Source organism: Danaus plexippus (assembly GCF_018135715.1).
Source record: "Danaus plexippus chromosome 3 unlocalized genomic scaffold, MEX_DaPlex mxdp_30, whole genome shotgun sequence".
NCBI classification, from domain to species: domain Eukaryota; kingdom Metazoa; phylum Arthropoda; class Insecta; order Lepidoptera; family Nymphalidae; genus Danaus; species Danaus plexippus.
In genome coordinates this window covers 87-6,652 of record NW_026869845.1, presented here as the reverse complement: position 1 = coordinate 6,652, position 6,566 = coordinate 87, and the positions used below count along the sequence as shown (strand labels likewise).

Genomic DNA, 6,566 nt, shown 5'->3' with positions numbered 1-6,566 from the left:
GGTTATTTGACTCTTATTATATTTATGAAACATTATTGTCCACTTTCTAAATTAGCCTCCATTTATTGGACAGCACAAGTGCATAGTCAACTAATGAAATAAATAGACTTGTTAAGACATTAACATAATTATAGAATTAACTAGGACTTAAAATTGTTTCATTTTTATGATATAACCTCATGTGGACTAATGTGTCGCGCCATACTACGTGTTTTTAAAATTAGCTTGTTTAGTCAAATTGTGACTAACATATTATATCGATGTGAGATAAGAAATCGTCATTATATTTACTTTATAAATGTTTTTGGCAATAGCTAATGGTATTGTTTTCTTTTTTCTGAAGTAAATTTCTTTACAGATCTTACTTTTGTTTGAATACAAACTAAGTAACTGCATTCTCTCCTTTATTTATATGCCTATAAGAATGAGTAAAGGTCTTCTCTCGCAAGCTTGATGAGTATATGTCTTGGTATTATGCAATAAAAGTGTTTTTTTTTTTAATATTTAGTCATTTATATGATGCTTTCAGTTTATCTGTCATCAATCAAAAGTTATTTTAAAGACTTCAGTATTTTAATATATATATGTAGCCACCTGGTTAGTTCGTAATGTCAAATATTTTAATTACATTTGTGATTGTACTACGACATATACAAGAAATATATAAAATCATAGACACTAAGATCTGATTTTTACGGAATATTAGGCAGTGGTGATTGATTCCATTTATAGTGGACTTTGTGATAAAGGAGGAAATGTTATGCCTCTATCTCTAAATTAAGATTCTAATAGATTTCCCTTTGATTAGTTGTATTTAATAAGGTTCATAATAAATATTTCTCAAAACGCTTAATAATCATCTTTTATTTTATCTATACTTTTAACAATTATTTTTAACTACTTTAAATTATTGTTCAGACAAAAACAAATGAGGATGCAACAAATAAAGTATTGCTTTTTAATAAGTACCGTTCATCCAATCAATGTTAATGAATAAGAAGGTGTATAAAAAATAATAAGACCACTTTCGTGATAAACTTTTATAAACATTTGACAACATGCGTTTTAAAACAAATATTAATTCATAGTTTCACATATCTATGTTAGTTTTGACGTAATGTTTAATTCTATAGCCATTTTCTTATAAACTCCATACAATATGCTGATATGACATACATGTAGAAGTGCACTTGTGATATCTGTACTAGGATAAGTATTCCAACATAGCTCTATTAATGCTAATATTAGAATCTTACAATAACAGAATAATTAGTACACCATAATAAAAAGGTAAAGTATGGAAATACCATGAATAGAATTGATAATGCAGACTTCTAGCACATACAATACCTATAAAATTAACTAAAACATTGGAAGAATGAACAGTTGAGATAAGATATCAAAATAATACTAAATGTTTTTCCTTTTCATGTTCTTTGATCACTTTGTCTGTTTGCTTTTTTGTTATGTGATTTTTTGCATAGCTTCAAAAGAATTAAGGATGCTTCTTGTTCTTTAGAAAGAATTTCGTCAGGTTGATTCAAGTTACTTTTGATGTCTTTTCTCAACTTTGCTCTTTTCTTATTTTTCTGTTTTGGCATCAATTGGGGCTGTACCTGTCTTGTACATACTTCAACGGCAATAACTTGGAAAATACTTTATACACATTGGTAAACATAAATTAAAAGCATCATGTGAATACCTACAATGTTAATGAAAGAATTACTCTCAAATGTTTTTATGTCTAAAAATCTATAGTTAACAGTCCAAGTGTGGTTAAATACTCTACCCAGGTCAAAACTACCCTTAATGTATGCTATAGGAGCTACTAGTAAAAATGGCATCCCTAATACTAATTGTATTACTCCACACAGTAGTAACTGCTGTATTGTTCCTTTTAGCCTAGGTTAATAGATAAAAGAAAAGTAGTGCTGGGGCATAAAGAAGTATATTCATCTTTATAGAAACAGCTAAACTGTAAAAGAGACTACCTAAATACCATTTCGAATCTAGAAAGAAATTAAGGGATGCATACCGAAACAGAACAGCAACAGGGTCATTAAACTACGTAAATCGGATTGAATGTATTCTATGAAGTTAAAATTGGTATTACTAATACATATGGAGGCACTTTCCGAGTTTCCTATAAATTCTAAGACTAAAGTTAATAACAAAAGATAGATGAAAATAAATATATATGAGCAAGTTTTATATTAGTACCATGGTTAGTGAGAAAATAGAACAAGAATAGATGTAGACGAAACCTGCAGGGTACACCAATGGGCCAGTGTCACCACGAAGTTTACTGTATCGAGGGTTCCATTTAGAAATCCTTCACATTCTTGCATATAAGCTTTCCAATCTATTTCAGTATAAGGCACTCTTTCACTACCAGTATGTTTATTATTAATTCAGCAATTAATATAAGGAAACAGCCTACGTGCAACTGAGACGGATTACTATAATTCCTTTTAAATAATTCCATGTAAGCACTTTCTTGAGGTCGTTGTAAACTTCTCGAAGTTTATTTCGGTTGACCATTTTTGTATGAACGCAATTTCAATACTAAGTCAATGCAAATCTTTATATCTTTTATTCAATGATTCTATAGTATGTAGAAGGTATGAGTCTATTTCGACCTAATTTACAAGTCCCAGATTTTGAGCGCATTATATTAGCTTTGGTTAATTTAGCGGCTGCTTCGGTTTTCTATTTATGTTCACGTTCACATTGACAATTGACATTTACTTGACATCTGAGACCTAGAATTTGAAAGTGACGTTTGCACATGTTTCTCTCATCATCAACCACTGTGTAATGACAATGAAGCTTCGATCCTCTTTGATTTACCAGTTTAATTTCCTCCAGTTATTATTTCAAAAAATTATACTAAATAAATGTATCGTCCTTTAAATATGCATATTATTTTCTATTCCTATATAAAATATTGATTATAAGTAATACAATTTATAATATATTTTAAACAATTATACTAATTGCAAAATACTTTTATTCTCTGAACGGATTGCGGAATAAATATGAAAAAAGTTGTGAATTTTATTCTTAGATTTTTACTTATATGTTCTCTTTTCGCGTATTCTGTTGGAAAGGAAAAAAAAAATAATCTTTTGAAAGTAATAAAGTCCCAGGCTTACTTCGATTTTCCATTTTATTTTCAATTCCAAAGGATTCCAATATATTTTACCTGAAGATTTCTATTTTACCTGAACCTACGGAACCGCGGATTTAATGGTTTTCCGTATATTTGAAAATATCATCGTATAAATTATAAAAATTTGATTGACGGTATCTGAATAATATTTGAAATAATATGCCTATCATTTGAAAGTTATATTTAACTCACTGATATTAAATTCTAATAAATTGAAATGTTTTTAGTTCACTCATGATGAATACGGGATGAGTGAAACTATATTCATAGGAAATATCACGCTAAAAATGAATTTAATAGCTCTTATTTAGAGATTAGCCGAAACATTCGCAAAAACAATGTATCTATATGAATACTGTGTTTAGCCTTGACTTCATTCCTGAAAGATTTTGAAATAATTTAAACTTACTTTGGTAGCTCCAGGAAACATACATATATGTATGCTCTAAACATATATTATTCTCGCGAATACAGAGTTAAATTAGCTTTAATAAGATGAGTAATCAGGTCAACCGAAACGGGCGTCTGCTTGTATATCAACAGTTAAGACTAAAATTCTTTCTCATGTTGTTATTATCTTGATGTTATTAAAGACAGCTATTCAGTCTTATTACCACAATTACCTTGACCAGATTTGGACAGGTTTGTTTAATTTATAAAATCTTGATAAAACCGAGTTTGTAAATGGTAAAACATTTTATCATCGTCCATATAACTTTGTAACGAGTACCGCGATGCGTACGGGAGTAATAAACACTTTTGATAGCAAGTTATTATTACGTCTGGCAGGATTACCGAAAAGGACGTTTAAGCTATGTAAATATCGTAATCGTAACATAATGGTGCATATAAAATAGGATAGCTTTAAAAGTACGGCTTTCCTCTACATTTCTGAGTAACGACTAACGTGAAGCAGTTACTGTAAAATGCATATTAGAATTTTCGGTATCTTTTTATAGATATATTTTTATCAGTAGTCACTACTAATGGAGACAGTGTAAAACGTAAGTATTTTTTTGTTTACCTATATAATGGTGATTATGATTTAGGTATAAAAATGTCAACCAATTCTTGAAAACAAATATAACAAAACAAATATAATAACAGGTGATAATGAGATATGTCTTGGCGAGAATTCAATGAAATAAAACTAAAAATCGGGGATTAATACGCGTTTTTAATTATTTTAGCTACAAACTCCCGACCCATTCCAACCGTGATCACGGTTGCTGCAAAGTAACCGAAACATGGGGAGTAGTAGTCAAAATAATAAATATGGTAGTAAATCGGAAAATTTTAGTTTTATTTCAATAATAGATTATTTTCGAATACAAAGTTTACGGTTTTTTTTTGGTGGCACCCATAAATACATTAATATAATTTATTCAATCAGCGTCCAATGAGCTTGAAGAAGAGGTTTCAGTACTGTTTAATGAAATGGCGCGAAGGACCTGTACAGACAAATCTTTTCAACTTCCCTCTATTAAAACGATAGATATCGATGGTATTGACGGTTTTTATAATGATAATGGAATTAAGTAAGTATATTATTAATTTTTTAATAAACAAACCGATTTTCATAGCGTATAAAAATAAAACATTAACACCTATTCCAGTAACGTTGTCTTCGGATACGATTAACTGAAACACAAGAATATTCATATTTAAATGAAGGTTAATCGATAATTTTTATCTGAGGCTTTAAAAAAAGTAATTTAAAATGGACATTTAAGTGTAAAGATTTCTAACTCAAAGTTAGAACTCCATTTTGTTACCTGAACAATATTAATTTGAATGAATTCTCAACATTATCTAAAGAAGAATGTTAACGGATGAACTTTTAGTGGTTGTAACTATTTTGATACAGGTGGATCATATCTTAATATGGTGTATGCGAACTTATTTAAATGTTTACTTTTTTAAGAACCGTTAATCATATGTAATATATTGCTTATTCTGTAATTTTGTATACGAAATTCTAAGGGTAAAAAAATAAACCGTTTTTAAGGTCCGAAATATAAATATACAGTTATCATGCAAGTGATAAATGGATACATAAGAGCAACGAGTTTTGAATAACGATCGATAAAAAATACAGGATATTAATTATGTAACTCAAAACCTACATGTACCGACTATGAATTTGTGTTATAATAAAAAAAATTACAGAATAACGTTTAGCATTGCCAAAATGCAGCTGCGGGGCTCGATACATTCTCTTTAGAGAAAATTACTGTAACGCAAGTAAAGATAGCATGACATTGACGGCTCAAATCAGAGTAACCATACTGACACTACATTCCGGTAATTAAATTTTATTCGTTACTTCTGGACAGATTATACAAAAATGATCTACACATTAATTTTTTTTTCTAACTATTGCAGACAAATATTCACTAAAGGGAAGCGCTTATTATTTCTATCCAATAAAAGGATCAGGAGGAATGACGTAAGTTTAAACAAATCTATGTGTACATCCAGGACTGGTTTCCTTTTTATATTAACGTATGAGTTTTTGTTTTATAGAATTCAACTGAAGGACGTTGTAGCTCTGTCGACAGTGCGCTTTGTCAGTGTTGATGACTTTAGTTCCAAGATGACAAATTTTCATTGCAGTATAACATTAGCAAAGTTAAGGTATGTATAATTAATATTTACAATAATAAAAGCTATAATAATGTATTAAAATGTAAATTGGTATTAATTGTGGGTATAAGAAAATGTACCTAATTTAAAGATTTTTCTTTTAAAATGAGGAACGTTACAATTTATCGTTTTTTTTAATCATATTTCTAATTAAAAAATTCTATTGCAGGCTAATCTGAAGGAGAAAAGCACTTCTTGATTACCAAGTGCTGATGCTGAAGGGGCAGCCATCTGAATGGCTTTCACGATGATATTGTCAACGGAACTTGGAATTATGCTGTTAACAAGCTAACGAATATCTGTCTAAAGTGAGCCTTAGTGATTTCATTTTAAAACAATACTTAATGTCAGCCAGAGTGCATTTGTCATTAAGAATACTAAATAAAGATTATGAAGGAAATTATTATTAGTTTTTTATTATTGCTAATATAATTGACTTTAATTTTGCACTCCACATTATCTAATAAACTAGAATATAAGCCTGATTTGGGCAAGGTAAGTCTCTCAAGAGCTTCGTTTACTTTGTCTCAATATGCGTGCGAAGTAATCGTTTACACGCCTCTTTATAAATTTAACTTCCGGCGAATTATCAGGATTTTGGATTTGTTCAAGAAATTTTAAAATATCTTGAATCAATATTCCAACACACTAAATATAACTGAAAGGAAAAAATTATAGAATGTTAACTTAAATAAATATTTTATGTCGTTGAAAAATGCTAACGTACGTGAACAGCGTCTGCGTGGAA

General features: G+C 29.4%; 1 long non-coding RNA gene and 1 pseudogene across 1 annotated transcript; one reads left to right on the top strand and one right to left on the bottom strand.

Annotated features, from left to right (window-relative positions):
• Positions 1-1,658: 1,658 nt before the first annotated feature.
• Positions 1,659-2,610, bottom strand: LOC133320084 (lethal(2)neighbour of tid protein 2-like; annotated as a pseudogene).
• Positions 2,611-4,093: 1,483 nt separating this feature from the next.
• On the top strand, positions 4,094-5,770 carry LOC133320096 (uncharacterized). The gene is made up of 5 exons (XR_009753548.1): positions 4,094-4,176; positions 4,566-4,710; positions 5,342-5,476; positions 5,558-5,621; positions 5,699-5,770. It is a non-coding gene; the product is annotated as an uncharacterized LOC133320096 (long non-coding RNA).
• Positions 5,771-6,566: the final 796 nt, after the last annotated feature.